The sequence below is a fragment of the Paramisgurnus dabryanus genome, chromosome 10, assembly GCF_030506205.2.
Source record: "Paramisgurnus dabryanus chromosome 10, PD_genome_1.1, whole genome shotgun sequence".
Taxonomy (NCBI): domain Eukaryota; kingdom Metazoa; phylum Chordata; class Actinopteri; order Cypriniformes; family Cobitidae; genus Paramisgurnus; species Paramisgurnus dabryanus.
Window position 1 is genome coordinate 7,047,147 of NC_133346.1, and position 19,110 is coordinate 7,066,256.

The 19,110-nt window shown below is 37.5% G+C and overlaps 1 long non-coding RNA gene across 2 annotated transcripts in view; it reads left to right on the forward strand.

Moving 5' to 3' along the window:
• Window positions 1-19,110, forward strand: part of LOC135743171 (uncharacterized) — a 56,738-nt gene that overhangs the window by 23,309 nt on the left and 14,319 nt on the right. For both annotated transcript variants that reach the window (XR_010530489.2, XR_010530490.2), the window contains exon 2: window positions 14,141-14,191. This is a non-coding gene — a long non-coding RNA (uncharacterized lncRNA). The remainder of the gene's footprint in view (window positions 1-14,140; window positions 14,192-19,110) is intronic.

Sequence of the window (19,110 nt, forward strand, 5' to 3'; positions counted from 1 at the left end):
GATGAGAAAATAAAGATTTGTTTTGGCATAACGTCTTTACAATAAAGAAATCGTACAAATCAAGTTGAACTAGCAGACAGCTTGGCATCTCAGGGTTAACGTAACAAAGTCCTGGTATGCTTTTCGTAAGTATTTTTGGCCTAACTGAACCACACCACATGCCGCCAAGTTCCCAGACCTCCCAATGGAAACAAATTTAGGACTTGATCTGACAAATGAAAGGCTTTATCTTGACAGCTTCAATTTCTTACTCAATGGCGAACGAATGTCTATGTTGATCACTCATAGCTTGGGTACAAAAGGCAGAGCTTCCTCGCACGTCAAAGGATTACTTGTGTTTTGATTTGGAATCCATAAGTGTCTCGGGGATCTATTGCGATGGTGTGTAACTCCTTTAGGATCATTGTTCTCAACAAAATGGCCCCCCGGGGCATGTGACACTTTTCTCAATGGGCCCTCATGAAGGGTTTACCGGGTTAATGGCAAACAAAAGTAACTGAGAACATGTAACTCAACAGGGGGTTCTGTGCAAACTACAGGCAGCCATAATCTCAAGCCAGTCACTTCCTGTTTGCTTTACATACAATCGAGAGTTTGTTAAGATGGTGGCCACATGTCGATTCGGAAGCATTATTGATTACTTGATTCCGTATTTTTTGTCAAATATTTTTGCAAATCGACAAAAAAATAAATGCACAGTAATGGTGCAAGTCTGGGGTGCGTTTCCCGGACAACGACGTAACTCGCTGCTGAACCACCATAGTACGATGCATAGTTGGAGAAACTAACTCCCTTGTCAAGACATAGTAACTTTGTCGCACATTCGTCGTTTGAATCATGTTGGTTCAACAACATAGTTGATGATGTCACGTGGGAGGTGGAGTACAAATTAATCTATTCAAATCGATTTAATGTCAGATTACTGCTGTAAATAACATATATTGCACCGGACGACTGATTTTGTTATCTGTTGTTGTTTTTTAAAGATATTTAATTAATGCGCAAGTTCCCTCTTACGTCACTCCTCCAAGGGATTCCCCGGGGTCTTAAAGCTCGTAGGTTTTCAAATGCAGCGCTTTAATTCTGGTTACAAACTTAAAGACGTAAAATATTTTGTATATATATTTATAAAAAATGATGGAAATAGAATGCACTACGTTTTTTGCTTATTTTGTTCAAAAGCATGATCAACGTAAGTCTACATATTATAATAACAAGGAACCACACAAGTTTGCGATGCAGCTTGCGAATGTTCGTTTAAACTATGGTTTTCGGAAAACACCAAATCGTTGAACTTTGTCAGTAACGATGCTTTTGGGAAACGCACCCCTGATCTCAAAGGAATTCGTATGATTTCGTACAAAGTTAATCATACAAAAACATATGATTATTAGAAATAAACCATTAAGGAAACCCCACCCCTAACCACAATGTTACGGGGGAAGAGCAAATCGTATAAAAGCATACAAATGTAGTTGTACGAATTAATAAAAATTTGCCATCTAAAATGCGTACGAATTGCCATGAGGATATTAAATTAACTTAATTTACATTAAGCTTTATCTTCGTAGTATGACCAGCACTTTGATTTATTGTAAACCTGCTGCTGAAGATTTTACTTTTCACATAAACCTTCCTCTCTCACCTTTATTAGACATAATGACCGTCAATGAGCTGTCATTGTGATAATCAATAATTCAGTGCTTGCAAACTCCTTCAGTTATTAAGAAGAGAAATGGGTTTACTCTTTGTATGCAAATGCGAGCTCGGTAATACTGTCTCTGTGCACTCAGAGGTGACGGGATTTGCGTCGCACAGAATGCAAAACAATTTTGGTTCAGCAGTTTCCTGCACGGTGCAGGGGTGAATCATAATTATGCCTCCCCGTATCATTCCCGCTGTGCCCTTACAGACTTCTGCTGAATCAGCGATGAATCCGGCAGCAGAAAATGCCATGATTTCCACGGTTAAACGCTTTTTATCATGGCTGCAGAAAAACAGGAGAGATTTTGTGTGTGTGCCTCGAATCTGTATTGCCATGTTGTTCATATAAATTTGGATAAATTGTACCCAGTTTTGTTTGTTTGGATGAAGATAAACATCTACAGTAATAAGGTTTATTCGCCTGGTCTGTAAAATCCCTAGATGAAGTCAGAGACCACAACGCAATGTTTTCTTTGGTGAGGATTTTGAAAGCACTGAATTTGATATATTCTTCTACATAGCGCAGATTGCGTTTTGGTGGCCTGTATAATTGAAGATGATTGCTTTAAATGAGCCCTAAATGTATATTTCAGGTGTGTAATTGTTTCTGAAAGCTTAAACACATTTGAGCAGTGTCGCAGGTCTGCTGTGTATTCTAAGAAGGGAAGCATCTAGAGACAGGAAGTCCCATAATGAGCCTTCTCACCTCGCTGGAGAACCGAAAATAAATTTGTGTTAAGGCAGGTTAAAACATCCGACTAATTCCCAAGCGCTGTCACGTTATGATGGCGGAAACATTTATTAAATTATGAGCAAACATTTTCTCTTGCGGTTTTCTTCCATAGGAACACAGATTGCAATAAATTCTTAATAAGTTAAAAGCCACCGCACCAAAATAATTTAATTTTCATTATACTATTGCATTATACAAGCTGGTTGCCTGCAACAAATAGCCCAAATTATTATGTAAGATTCCCACTGGATGAGGACGCAGCGGAAGCAGACGCTTATGTACAATCGCCGCTTATACTGCCGATGTAGTTTATATAATTATAAGACATTTTTTTTTGGATTACAGTATTACTGGCAGCTGTTTGCCGGTAACTTACTGTAGATTTAAATTTGTGTTATTTACTGGCAACAGTTTGTTCAAAGTTTAATGAACATTAAACATGACCAAGTCTTTGTCTTAACAGAATAAAACTAAAATAACAACCTCATGCAAAGCATTCTGGTAACCAAAATCTGAAGGAAAAACAGATAAAGGTTGATAAGGATTTCTGGTTCCCAGAATGCTTTGCATGAGGCTGTTATTTTAGTTTTATTCTGTAAAGACAAAGACATTAAAGGATTAGTCAATTTTCTTAAAAAAAATCCAGATAATTTACTCACCACCATGTCATCCAAAATGTTGATGTCTTTCTTTGTTAAGTCGAGAAGAAATTAAAAACATTCCAGGATTTTTCTCATTTTAGTAGACTTTAATGGACCGCAACACTTAACAGTTTTAATGCAGTTTAAAATTGCAGTTTCAGAGTACTCTAAATGATCCCAAACGAGGCATAAGGGTCTTATCTAGCGAAACGATTGTCATTTTTTGCAAGAAAAATCTAAAATATGCACTTTTAAACCACAAATTCTCGTCTTCCTCCGGCTGTGTGACGAGCCAGCGCGACCTCACGTAATTGCATAATGAAGTCGAAAGGTCACGTGTTACATATATGAAATGCACATTTGCGGACCATTTTAAACTGACACAAAGACATTAATTAGTATCATTGGACATACAACAACGTCTGAACGGTCCTCTTTCTCCACACTTGTAAACACTGGGACGTAGTTTTGATACGTCATCCGTGACCTCTTGACGTGATGGCGTATTACGTGAGGTTGCACCGATGCGTCACAGGACCGGAGGAAGACGAGAAGTTGTGGTTTAAAAGTGCATATTTTTCTTGCCAAAAATGACAATCGTTTTGCTAGATGTCTTACCTTATGCCTCGTTTGGGATCGTTTAGAGTCCGTTGAAACTGCAATTTTAAACTGCATTAAAACTGTTAAGTGTTGGGGTCCATTAAAATCCATTAAAATTTGAAAAATCCTGGAATGTTTTCCTCAAAAACAAAATTTCTTCTCGATTGTACAAAAAAAGACATCAACATTTTGGTGAGTAAGTTAACTGGATTTTCTTTTAAGAAAATTTACTAATCCTTTAATGTGTAATGTCTATTTAACTTTGAACAAACTGTCAGTAAATAACATAAATTTAAATCTACAGTAAGTTACTGGAAACAGCTGCATAACTACAGCAAATATTTACAGCAAAGTTGTAAGAAAGATCCTTTGCGACTTTAGAGTGAGAATTAAGTTTTTAATAATAATCATCATCTTTAGTATAAGCTAGATGTAGTATAAATCATTGAAATGTGCTTTTGCTGAAAGTCATATGCAAGTTTCGGCAGCGAGTCTTTGCTGCGCAGCTCGTGGTTAATTAAATTGACAGTACGTTGTTAAATATTAACTAGAAAAATGAGCAGTTTTACCATGATGTCACTTGCGTTTCACAGTCACCATATAACTTTTAACACTGTGTAAAGAAAATAAATACTGTAATAAATACCAGAAAACACACTATGGCAAGGAGTTGTTTTTCCCTGAAACCTTAAAAGCACGTTTAAATTATTTGGATTGCATTTTATGATGTAAATGTAATATAAACAAAGTTTGTGTTAACCATGACGTGTTATATTCCCGCGGTCTGCTAATGAAAACATTTGTCTGTTATTGCATAATTGATGTATGTTGTGCGCTCTGTATTTCGTATATATTATTAAAAGCTTAAATATTTTTGAGATATGATCGGTAGTGGAGTAGTATCGGTATCGGCAGATACTCAAACATAAAAAGTGCCACCGTCCTTATTATTGAACATAATAGATATCTCGGGTAAACCCAGCAGTGTGTTTTTTTTTCTTAGTGAAATAGGATGTTTTTTAGGGCTGGGCAAAAAAAAATCGATTTTTCGATTAATCGTTTTTTAAAACATGGTCGATTAAAAATCGATTCTCAAAGAGCTGAATCGATTTTTTTTTTCATATTTATTTCCACAAACATTGAACGGAGGAATGGAAGCATTTCAGATTTCGCAAAGAAGACGTGTTGTGGCGTTTAATTTCTTTTTATTAATTACCCACTTGTAAACTGCTGTTCAGTGTTCTTTTTTATTAATATAGTATGTGTATTAAATCTTTATTCATTGAGTTGAATCGAGAATCGAGTATAAAAACCTACCTGAGAACCGGAATCGAAAATTTAATCGAGAATCGGAATCGAATCGATTTGATAGCTTGTGAATCGAAATTGAATCGATCTGGAACATCTGAATCGATACCCAGCCCTAATGTTTTTATTAGCAAGTTAATAGCATTGTGGGAGCGCTATTCTAATAGGTGATTATCCCTTCAAAGAGGAAACTTTTGAGGTTTGAAAACACATTTCAATACAGTCACCCTTTTTATTTTGAAAATCGGTGGATCAGTGTTTCTATTGTAATTGGATAACCTGTCCCAGGTTGTAAAGCTGCCTAGAAACATATGATATTTTACTCTTAGTAAAGACTTTATATTACAATTATTGATTGACATTTAAGCTCATTCCTATGAATAAATGCATTAAATCAGCTTTAGTTAAATCAATGATTTACCTGTTTTTTCTCATTCGCTGTGCTCTTATTGGCTGTTTGTGCGCTCTGCACCAGCTCCCTGCTTCCCTTTTCCCCATCAACAGCCTTGCTTCTTAACCTGTCTCCGCCCACAGAACGCAGAGGCAACCAATGTGACTCCCCGAAAAGGTGTCCACGTTTTCTACGAACCCACCCATCCGAACTGATTGGCAGTTGGGTCAAACAAAGTCATTTTCTTGGCTCGTTGCCTGGCAATCCTCTGCAAGTATTTAAAGGAAAACAGAAGGCATGGCCTCTTCATGCCGAAGAACCTCGAATTTCACTGCACAAAACCTACTTGTGCATTTAATGCGGTTATTTTTTTGTTTAATGTATCTCTTGAGAGACTAAAGCTAACTATTGCACGACTGACAGCTAATTACAAACCGCAGTTACATTTCATTAGATATGAGAGTTTAGATGTTTTGCATACGCAATACATTATAGTAAAACCGTTGTTTTATGGTACAAATGTCTAAACATGGGCAAATGTTTAAACATGGGCAAAAATGAATGCAGTGACAATGAACACCTGACACATGATTCATCTTTAAAACTTAAATCTGGATGATGTACAGTATCTGCCTGTCAAGTTTGTCATTTTATTTTGTGAGTAACAATTTGGCTGATTTACATAGACGCCTGTGGTTCGAGGGAGAAGAGGGCAGCACTGCAGACAAACGCCATGTTGCCTTCTCATATCTTCATCTTTAACCGCAAATATACTTCAGTAATGTGAAAGTTTCCAGCTATTCCATCACCCTTGTTGACATTGTTTATAGAGTCGGTGAATAATTGCCATTCGGGATAAGAGCACCCATTGCTGATTTTCTGTAGCCATCTGGTGCCTTCATCTCTGTGCTGCGAGTTGGTTCACCCCGATGGAGGGACCGCATTACGACTGTTTCACATTACTGCGACGTCTGTCTGATTTTTCCCCCCTGTCTGGTTTTCAGTGGTTCGTTCTGTCCTGCGGGAAAACCTCTCTCTTTTCTGTGGATCTTTTTTTTTTTGCTGGGATCAGTTGAACTTTGACCTCAGTGCACCGGATCTTTAGATATGAAATTGCACTTCTAGGTTATTTATATACAATGTCTTTTTTAAAAGGTGCACTCAGTTATTCGAAAGTACTTCTGCTGCATTTATTATCATTTCTGCTTGTCAAATTATTGTCTCCTAGAATGAATCGTATGTTTGTTTTTCTCACTTATGTTAGTCTTAAGTTATGTAAGTGTTTGCATTTACATTGGCGATGCATAACGATTAATCACGATTAATCTATAGCCGAATACATTTTTTTATTTTATTTTTTTATCATATATGTGTGTGAACTGTTTATAATAATTATGTATATATAAATATGCACACATGCATGTATAATTTTAAGAAAAAAATGGAAATTTATATATTAAGTATTTATATATAGTATAAATTATACATAAATATACAAATGTAAACGTTTCTTAAATATATACATGCATGTGTGTGCATTTATCAATACAAAGTTATTATAGACAGTTCACACACATATATGATGTAAACAAAAACTTTTTTCTGCTATGGATTAATTGCGAATAATTGTTATGCATCCCTAATTTACATGTAATCAAACATGATAATAAAGCATATTCGGCATGCTGTCCAAGGGAAGGCCTTTGATCTCGAAATTTTAGCTCGAAAAATCTAAGGTTTTGTTTATGTTGATCTTAAATTTGTCAGATGATTTGGACAGAGGTTTTGTTAAGGGTTCAAGTTTTACTGTGCTTTTAACTTCATGTGCAAATGTGCAATATTGAATGATCCGTGTGTGTGTGTGTGTGTTTGATGAAATATAAACCTTATTCCTGTGCACCGGTAATATGTATACAAAGTAATTGTGCATAGCCTTGAACTTGTTTCTACAAACTCCGAGTTCATTGAGTTTATTGTATCAGAGTAGGTGCTCAGGGACACATGCATAAACTTGAACAGATCCTGTGGTTAGATGCAGAACTGCTGACTGTGTTTGTGTGCTTTAAGAGACTATTGAGAAACGTAGCCATCCAGGAATAAGGGTGTATGGGTTCAGTAAAGAGTTATCAAATCCAAACCTTAAGTATTATGAGCTGCACTATAGGTAAACCATAAATAAGTAACAAGTTATTTTTTTATTTTTTAATGGAGTGCTTTATTGATCTAATTATCGAGTAAAGGATGTTACAATGTTGAGAAGTTTCTCTGTACTGTATGTCAGGACAAGCATTCATGAAGAGTTATGGCATGCCCTTTAGTCACATTAGTTCCAGCAGGTCCAGTTTCTAATCCAGAGGTTTTAATGGTTAAGGTGAGGATTACAGTGGGCCTATAAATATTGGACACTTCAGCCACACCTAGAAAGTATGCATTTCATAGCATTAGATAACTATTTATCAAACCAAGTGACAGGACAAGTAATGATAGATGTTGTCTCAACCTTATTTTTTGAATTATCTTAAAGGAACACTCCACTTTTTTGAAAATAGGCTTATTTTGCAGCTCCCCTAGAGTTAAACAATTGAGTTTTACCATTTTGGAATCCATTCAGCTGATCTCCGGGTCTTAGCCTAGCTTAGCATAATTCTTTGAATCTGATTAGACCATTAGCATCACGCTCAAAAATAACCAAAGAGTTTCGATATTTAAAACTTGACTCTTCTGTAGTTACATCTTGTACAAAGAATGACAGAAAATTAAAAGTTGCGATTTTCTAGGCCGATATGGCTAGGAACTATACTCTCATTCCAGCGTAATAGTCACGGACTTAAAGCGGAACTCCACCCTACACCCCAACACTATATTTCATCACATTTATGTAGTTGATTGTGCTGCCATTAAATGTACTAACTCCATAAAAAATTATAGCTTTTAACTGATACAGTAATGGTGATTTGACGCGTTATCAAATGCACGACTACATATTCTGAACGTTCTGGATGGGTGTGGATCTTGAAGCGAGATGATTGACACTAGCTGCACAGGATGAGCTAACGTTAGCTTGCTTTGCTCGTGTTCATAATAATAACATGTTAACAACTTTCTACATAGTATGTTTACTAGGGCTGCACGATGTGAGGAAAAGTTGTGATGTGCGATGACATTGTTTAATGTTGCGATGACGATGTGAGATGCAATAAATATTTTATATTTTTTGTTGTTTTAGGGGCCATTCACATGTCGCGCCTAAAAACGCGTGGAAAACGCTAGACACGTAGGTTATTGTCACATGATCTGCACGCTGCGCTTGTGTCATTCTGAAAAGTTTAAATGTTTTTGAAAAGCCTGGAAAAACTACCGCGTCGCACTGCGTGCGAGTCGCGACCGCGGCGCTTCCAGAGCGCAGATACTGCGCGCCTACATTTGAAATAATGAACTTGAGCACGCAATAGACGCAACATGTGAATCACCGCTTCCACAGTACCTGTGTTTGTGGCGTCATCTCTCCTAAATCCAAAATAATTCCATGATATAGCTGAGGTGCTGTTCCTTTTCACCACAAGGTCGTCGTCTGATGACACATTTTCCTCACTCTTCTCTCCTTCCTCCGCCATCGTTTTTGCTAACAGGCACAGCGTCGCAGCTGACACCTCACAAATCAATCTGAGTGTAGCTGACTTGGGGGTTCCCCTGATTGGCCTAATAGCATGAACGCGCAAACCATCCGTGCGTCCCAAACTGCCTACTTCCATACTATATAGTATTCAAAGAGTACGAGAGGTAGTGCTTTTCGCCTACTATATAGTATGGAAGTATGCGGTTTGGGACGCAGGGCATGTCTTCAGGACTTAATGTGATAGGTCAAACGTTTTTTACATGCGCTTACCATTTTCCCCTTATTCATCGCGTCAAGGCTGTCTGACGATGAAAATTCGATGTATCGTTCAGCCCTAATGTTTACCGTAGTTACACAAAACAAGCAACAACTAAGCCAAATGATGTTTTAGATATTTTTACCATTTTACATTACCCGAGTCCATGGGAAAACTGGGCTGAAAAACAGTACTCGAACTCCTGACGAAATTGCTGGTTCTAGTCATCTTTTATCGAGAGTTTTGGTGATTTCCCCTTCAGAGACGGTAAAAGCGGATTTACTCTTTGGTTGGGTTCATCTGCTGGCTAACTTTAAGTTGACTTGAGATGATTTGAGAGTAGGTTGAGTGGTAAAAGAAGCTGAAGGCTGCATCGATCAGTGGTTAGTGGGTGGAGCTAATGATTCAGTTTCGCACAGTACAATCTGGTTAAATGTAGGGCTGCACCGATAGGATTTTTTGGGCCGATACCGATGTAAACAGACAACTTCTGGCCGATACCGATATTAAAATCGTGTATACAATACTATACAGTTGGTCTATAAGCTAGTTTATTTCTGCATCAAATTATTTCTACTGAACATGGATTGGATCTAATTAACATTCAACTGAACAACATAATAAGAGAGGCACAAATTAAGCTAAAATAAATATAAGGAGACAGCATGACAACCTTCAAAGGTGGTTTTTGCTATTCAGCATTTATTTTATTAACAACATTAACTAATTTTTTACATATAATGGATTTCTTTATGCAGTTAATTAATAAACAGGCGATGGTTTCAAATTCATCAAAAATCGGCTGATAAATATCGGCGGCTGATACATTGGTGGATCACTATTTAAATGAGTCCATCAAGGATTGTTACGAAAATTCCGCTTCAACACACTATCAATCTAATTTATCAAAATCATGCAAATTTCTTTTTTTCTCAAGTAAAATTCAAAATAGAAATAAATAACCCGTGATAACAGGCTAGAATGTCTAGGGTTCAATTCCGTTTTAAGGAATCAAGTATGTCACGCAGCGCCCGAAAATAGTCCCCTTCATAACTTTCAATAGCTCGCAAAAATAAAATGCTAATTAAATTGCAACTTTAAATTTTCTGTCGTTCTAAGTATACCATGAAACTACAGAAGAGTCAATTTTTAAATGCGAAAAATATCAAAACTCTGGTTATTTTTAGCGATGCTAATGATCTAATCAGATTCAATGGATTAAACTAAGCTATGCTAAACTCGGTGGTACCGCCAGACCCGGAGATCGGCTGAATGGATTCCAAAACGGTAAAAATCAAACGTTTAACTCTAGGGGAGCTGGAAAATAATCCTATTTTCAAAAAAGTGGAGTGTCCCTTTAATTGATTCAGATGTCATTTATACATCTCAATGTGTCATAGTAAAGTGACTCTTATGGGTAGTTCATATTAAATAATTATAATGTATAAAGTTTTAAAATACTTTGCTAAATTTGTGAATAGTACATTGAGGGGTTCATTATAAAATCTGTCTGCTGATCATTGTAGCGCCTGATTGACTAAAAATTATCATTCTCAAAACTGTTTTGAATGCAGTTTGCGTACTGCAGTTTTAGTTTATGGAGGATACAGCAGACTACCGCAATCTGGCATGCTTTGCTGGAACTGGACAGAGTTGCTTCCCCATTGTGATTCAGATACCTGAATTGGCTATTTAAAATGCTGAAAGGTGCTTGATTGCTTGGCACATCTGGGTAGATGCCCGGTATAACACTCTTCTGCATCATTTCATCATAATTTGATGATTTATTGTTGCCATGATCACTATAACAAGTACACAAGTGTATTTATTCTGCTGGCAACAAGCTTCTTTTTGTACAATAGTTTAACTTGCAAAAATTATGTGTGGAAGTGTGGTTTTTAAATATGTGCCACTTAGTTTTGAATATTATTATTAAAAGCAATGACATCCATGCATTAAAAGTGACATGGGTCTCCAAATTGTGCCGTTTGTAATGTATGAAACCAACAAGTAGAAAAAAAATCCCTCAAAGTCACTTTAGAGCAGCCGTGTCATATTTACAGTTATTTCAGTCATGCAAGACTAAAGTCCAACAATTAAACCTGATACCAACTGTACCATAACTTTTGTTTCTTAAGTTTGATCAAATTGTGCTAAAACACCTTTCAAGGTCGCACAGGTTGAAAGTCATCTCATGACTCTCTACCGAGCTCCTCCCCCAAATAATCATCTGTGTTTATTGATGGATGATTGGTTCTTTTAACCGGAAGGCGGGACTTCCGTTGCCAGAACCGCAGTACTGAGCATTGCATTGTTTTTTATTCCTAGTAAAAGCAGTGCTGGATCATGTTGTATACAATATCTTTGATCATCCTTTTGTTATTTGCTCCTCACCTCATTTCAACCTCGTGGCTGTCAAGTATTTTCATTGATGTTGGTTATAAAGACGCTAAACATCGATGATCTCATGTGAGTGATTTTTACAAGTACTGCAGGAAACACCCACAGTTTCCTTCTGTCTGCCATTACTTTAAAAATCCTGGTGGGAACTTTTATCAGCCCACCACAATCTCTTATCTACAAACTATGATTGTGACTCAGTCGATGTCTGTGTTTGAAATAGAGCTTTACTGAGTCACTCCATTCACAAACACGGGCAACAGGAGATAGATTACTATGGGGTGTTTTACTACCGTCTGCAACCGAATGCATTCTTATCCGAGAATGACTTTAGCAGCCGTCAAATGGCATGATACGAGCTTCGTTGAAATATTATGAAGCATCTTATTTCCTCATTTTAATTCGGTGTTCGACTGCAGCTCATCTTGCACCCCTGCACTGTTTTGCTTGTCCTTACGACGGGCATCGTGCCAGGTGAAGGTTGCCATGACTCCCTTCGCCACCCTCCTTTCATGCCCCAGTAAGGTGGCGAATTTTTGCAGAGAGGTTTTTAATTTAGACAAAAGATGTCTACTCAGCATCGGCTGAATGCTTCAGGTCTCAAGCTGAGCATCATGTGACCCGCTTGCGAAGGTTTTGTGAAAGTGCCAGGATTGAAGAATGGAGAAACTTGGATGCGAGCGAGTTTTTGTCCTTACTTTGTTTTCCTATCGTGTTTGCTTGCTGAGAAAATGGCGGACTGTTTTGGGCAGACTTTCACCTGAGTTTAACCTGGTAGGACTTTGGCTTCTTTTCTTGATAGAGATTCTTCCCTAGACAGGTTTTTCGAGGTAATGTAAAAACTTTAACACTCATCGTCCATCAGACGTACGGTAGTTAAAACCATCGGCCGCGTTGCCACGATTTACGTCTGCCATAAGTTGAACGTTTACATCCAACTAACATCAGTGACGGGTGTCACAATCAGAAGACTGCAGCTGTTCGTAAAACGCACAGTTTTACAATTTTAACAGCTTTTGTGATGTATTTTGTGATGTAGCTTGTCAAAGCTCACCCCGTCCTTAGAGAGTCACGCTTGGCGTTTTGTGGCAGGGATGTGTTGGAACAAGCTGTTACTGCCAAACCTTTCAATATTTTCCCTGCCAGAGTGGTTGTTTAGCAATCTAATCTTTTACTTGAATCAAAAGGTATAAGTTTTTTTTTACCATGATTTATTGAATTTTTCTTTGGTTAGACATGTTTGAGAAATTGGCAAATTTGGCTATGTACATAGTAGTAGTAATGTTTTTGGCACTTGGATTGGAAGTAAGTTACCTCAATGTCAAAATCTAAACTGGGAAGTTTAATGAATTTGAAATTGACTTATTTGCCTTTTTGAATCCCTTCCAACCACTTGCAACATAGTGGGGCGTTTTCCAGTACAGAGCATAAGTGTAGTCCCAGACTAAAATGTTTGTTTGTGCCGTCTTAACTGGATTCAGCTTGCACTGACATATCTTACAATATACCAGTGCCATTGTTTTGTCTGAAGATGAACACCAGTATTGTTTTTCGTAAGGTATATTTGTAAAAGCTACTTAATGTCACAATATAACAAAGGCCTAGTCCTGGATTAATCTAAACCCTGTCTGGGAAATCGCCCCATATAGGGACTGTTTTTATATTATAAATATCCTGTTTCATTCGAAATTTATATTACAGCATTGAACTTTGTAAACAACTTTCATGTTAACTTTTAATAACGCATTTACATTCGTTGTCTGAATAATACTACGTTAAAGAGACACTCCACTTTTTTTTTAAATTGGCGCATTTTCCAGCTCCCCTAGAGTTAAACATTTGATTTTTACCGTTTTGGAATCCATTCAGCTGATCTCCGGGTCTGGCACTAACACTTTTAGCATAGCTTAGCATAATCCATTGAATCTGATTAGACCATTAGCATCGCGCTCAAAAATAACCAGAGTTTCGATATTTTTCCTATTTTAAACTTGACTCTTCTGTAGTTACATCATGTACTAAGACCGACGGAAAATTGAAAGTCACGATTTTCTGATATGGCTAGGAACTATACTTTGATTCTGGCGTAATAATCAAGGACTTTGCTGCTGTAACATGGCTGCAGGAGGCGCAATGATATTACGCAGTGCCCGAAAGTAGTCCCCTTGGTAACTTTCAATAGCAGGGGACTACTTTCGAAGAGTCAAGTTTAAAATAGGAAAAATATCGAAACTCTGGTTATTTTTGAGCGCGATGCTAATGGTCTAATCAGATTCAATGGATTATGCTAAGCTATGCTAAAAGTACTAACGCCAGACCCAGAGATCGGCTGAATGGATTCCAAAACCGTAAAAATGAAATTTTTAACTCTAGGGGAGCTGGAAAATGAGCATATTTTTTTTAAAAAGGTGTAGTGTCCTTTTAAGTATTAATTGTATTTGTATTAGTATAAGCGTGGAGTATTTTCTGATCTTGTGATTTCTCTTCACAGCATGAACGACAGAAGCAGTCATGGATTAAAGCATCGCTGAAATTCGATCAGGTCAGTCAAATATGATTCGATTTTTTTATCTCTTCTACCTTTACACCGTCATGTTCATGCAAGGGACTATTACTGTGGTTTATCTGATTTGCAATGGTTCCTCCACGAGACATGAGTATGACCTGGGATTCAGTTTCATATGAAGTTTTTGACCACTTGTCATAAACCCGTAGATCCGATCTTGTGGCGTAATCGGCAACCCAAGCTCGATTCTGTGGGTTTCTGTCGCTGTGGTGAACTCAACGTCCTGTTTGAACTTTTGGTTTGACACTGAGCCCTGCATCTTTTATGTGTAAGCAGTAAAACTAGATTAACTAGGCTAATTTTAGCTAATGAACCTAAATGGTGCTTTTTTATTGATTTATAAATAGAGTTTTTGTGAACTCATGGACCTCTTAAAATCCTTCGCAGTTTGAAAAGCAGTGCACTATATCATCCATAGGGACTCTGGTGGAGTGTCGTATATATCATGCGAAAATTAGAATCGTTGCTCCCCTGAATGTGCAGAGGATGTTATTTTTGGCTTGCGAAGGTCCAGAGGAGCATCAGTATGGACGTGTGCATCCAGGATGAGGTAGTAGGTTGTATGGTTTCGAATGACACCATGGGAGTTAACTGTACAACCTTCTAGCTTTCCTTGGAGTACACTTATTTCATCAAGCAAGACTCTTTCTCTCCACAAAGTGCGAAGCTTTAAAATGGACCATGCACATGGACCGGTGTCTCTTAGATCCCTTAATAGGGATAAATATATGGGTTGGAGCATGTGTGCTAACTGTAATGCAAGGTGTGTTTGTGTGTAAATTACAGCATAACAGATCTTGGCTTTTTTAATTTAATAAAGATTCAGAGTAACTCTGCTTGCTATATTGCCAGGTTGTCAGTTTTATTGTCATTTACTCATAGACATTTATTTAGTAATATAATCCACCTGCATGTAATGAAACAGGGAGCCTATTTAAACTAACCAGAATCAGCCGACTGTACAGTCTGTGATGTCATATCATCTTGTCTGTTTTCCCTCGAGACGTTGGTTATGCAGTGCTTTTAATAGCATCCATTCTCAAACTAAAGCACTTGAATTTAAAAGCGATCACATTTTTTTTATTTTATAACAACACAAATTATAATTATTATGAATTATATAATAGTACAAAGTTATTTTATAGGTTTCTAAGATGGGTTTATTATTAGAAAATAGGAAATTATCTGGGGTAAGAGAAAGGGGAACAGAACATGGGTGGCATTAAGCACTTTTGTCCATTATGTTGACACCTTGGCCCTCTTGGTTATTGCTTTTGATGCAAAGACACTATTTTATTGCTTGTACATTGTGTGTTATTTATATACATAGAGAAGAGAGACCATTGGAGAGACCACTATTAGTTTTGGTATGCATGCCAGTGTTGTGTGCATAGAAAAGATTTACTGGCTATAAATATTTATTACCAGCAATGAAACAGAATTTTGCATATTTGTAAGCAAAAGAACTTTAATGCGACGATATTTAGATTTTCGTTCTGTATGCGCTAGATGAGATGATTTCTTTCTTTTGTAAGCGAAACAGACCACATAGCCTTTTTGTTTGCAGCATGACCGCTTTTGTTATTTTGAATTAAATGAAGTAAGGTTCATATTATTTCCAGTTCACAACTGGAAATGAAAGTCAAGTGCATTGCAAATCTAGTAGATCATCCAGATATTTTGTGCTCCATATTACTATAAACAGTATACTGTGTACTGCAGCAATAGTAAAAGTTGAATCTTAGTATGCGTTTTCCAATGTAGCCATGGATGATAGTCCAGATGTACTGGACCTTGGCCCGGTGTTGTAGTCGAGTCCGAGTCAAGACCAAGACCAAAGATCGATTGTTGAATCTGAGTCAAGATTGAGTCCACATCGAGTCCTAGAAAGTCTTGACACTTGATCTTTGGTCTTGACTTAGACTTAAGCAGGGCTCAAAATAAAGGACTGTCCAGTGGGCCGGGGCCAGTGTGAGAGACACTTGGGCCAGTAAAAAGTATATCGGGCACAATCGGGCCAGTGCTTTGCCCTCGGTCACTAAAATATATGTTCTGCCTGTGGCCGTTTGTCTGTATGTATTCTTATGCAATGTTACCATCGAGACACATTTAAGTGTTGGGAAAGTTAAAGGATTAGTCAATTTTCTTAAAAAAAATCCAGATAATTTACTCACCACCATGTCATCCAAAATGTTAATGTCTTTTTTTGTCCATTCGACAAGAAATTAAGTTTTTTGAGGAAAACATTCCAGGGTTTTTCTCATTTTAATGGACTTTAATGGACCCCAAAACTTATCAGTTTTAATGCAGTTTAAAATTGCAGTTTCAAAGGACTATAAATGATTTCAAATGAGGAATAAGGGTCTTATCTAGCGAAACGATTGTCATTTTTGGCAATAAAAAAAAAAAATGCACTCTTAAACCACAACTTCTCGTCTTCCTCCGGTCCTGTGACGCGCCAGGGTGACCTCACGTAATACGTCATCAGGTCAAGAGGTCACGGATGACGTATCTAAACTACGCCCCAGTGTTGACAAGTGTGGAGAAAGAGGACCGTTCCGACGTTGTTGTATGTCGAATGATACTAATTAATGTCTTTGTGTCAGTTTATTGTTTAAAATGGTCCGCAAATGTACGTTTCATATATGTAACACGTGACCTTTCGACGTGATACTAATTAATTACAAAATTACGTGAGGTCGCGCTGGCTCGTCACACAGCCCGAAGACAACGAGAAGTTGTGGTTTAAAAGTGCAGATTTTTTATTTTTCTTGCCAAAAGTGACAATCGTTACGCTAGATAAGACACTTATGCCTCGTTTGAGATCGTTTAGAACCCCTGAAAACTGCAATTTTAAACTGCATTAAAACTGTTAATTTTTGGGGTCCATTAAAGTCCATTTAAATTAGAAAAATCCTGGAATGTTTTCCTCAAAAACATTTTTTTTCTAGACTGAACAAAGAAAGACATTTTGGATGACATGGTGGCTGGTGAGTAAATTATCCGGATTTTTTTAAGAAAATGGACTAATCCTTTAACTTCTCAGCCAAGTCATGAAGTTTCTTGTACCTTATTGGTTTTTGTGGACACTGTTGCATGTTGCGTCAGCTAGTAGAGCAAAAAGTTAAGGGCGGCAGGACCTCTAATTACGAGGTCAAACGAAAACATACTTTTTTTACATCTTGGAAGCAGACATTTACTTGGGTAAAAAACGACGAAATAAATGATGCAATGTTTTGCAGTTTCCTATCAGTCTCCAGGTAAAGCATACAAGTTAGGAGCCTTTTTCGTTGAAAAAGTTGTGAAATTTAAGAATTAGAGTTTACATTTAAAATGGACAATTGTCTTAATAAATGAGTAATAAAATGTATGTTTATACAATTATATTTGACTTTTGAATTATTATTTTAAATATGTGACCTGAAATCTTTTTTTTTTGGTGGGCCTGTATAAAAAATTATTTGCATTAAGCCCTGCCTAAGTTTTACTCGACTACAACACTGCCTTGGCCTACTAAAATTGAACACAACCCCTCTTGGCGTAGCTGTCGGTTGGATGAAAGCATCTGCCAAAATAATAAATATAAGTCTAACTGGTGTGTCTGTGAAATTTGCATGTTTAAGAAAGTTCCCACGATTAGTGCAAAAATTGAGTTTCTGGCATCAGTTTGCATTCTTACCAGTCCAAAAGATTTGTTTATGCACTGCTAAACTTCATAATTCTGTTTCCGACATGTAGTTTAATAAGCGTTTGTTCCCATTTGTCAGTGGAGTGTTGAAGCCACACAGTTACAGCCTTGTACAGTATGTCTGCCCGACGTTTTGTTTTGCTGTCTCTCTGGTGTCCATGCCTGCAGTCTGTGAAGCCCAGCTCTAGTGCAGTATTTTCGTCTGGCCTGAAAGCCCCCATAAGCACACATAGGGCCCCACAGCAACACAGCCAACAATGTGAAAGGGACTTAACTGCTATCAATTAAGCACAGACAAATGAGCAGTGAAATAAACGAGGATTCAATAGGCAGACATGAGAGTCCGAGTCATTGATTCCTCTCTCACATGATGGCAGGCTTGGAACGAGCTTAGCGCGGGGCCTCCGTGGCTTGAAAAGACTCGAGACACCTCTACCCGCGGCTTAAATCCACTTCAGTAGCCTTTACTGTGGAGTCAGCTGTCTTACTCTGTCATCCAAACCTATATGCGGCTGACTTCTAAATTTTGCAGGGGCTTTCCTGGGATTTCATTTATAGAAAAACAGTAATCGAACCTGTTAAGGAGGCTCTGACATTTAGTCCTTGCGTTAAATTCGTATTAGGCGTGCACCGTTAAATGTGGATAAACACTAATAATACATGGCCGATAACTATTCTGAATCGCACAGCCGATATTATTCACAGCTATTTCATGTACTAAGGCTTTTGATCAGTAAGTCCTTATCGATCTGATATCACTGTTAGTTTGACTCGTTTATAACATGCATTTCAAAAAGCAACACTCGTTAAACGTAATCATTATACATATTCTTTATTATCATGAAAACCTGGTAAGGTTTGAAGAACAGCAATATAAATATATTCTTAAGTCATTTCCCGGAGCTGCGTGTCACAGGTGCGTGTGTGTGGTTCTTGGTCTACAGCGCATATTGAGTTTCTGCACGAGAGCGCCCTCTGGCTTTTGGATGTAGCGGCATTTCACCGTAATTAATTGAGAAGCATAGCAAGCATTATCAGCCAATATATCAGTGCACCCCTAAATAGTTCACCCAAAATGAACAATTATGACATAATTTATTCTAACCTACTTAAAGCCTCACATCATTCTTAACCGTACTGAACTATACGATTGTTCCCAATGGTCTGCACTCACAAAACACATTATGATCTGTACCCGAGTACGCTT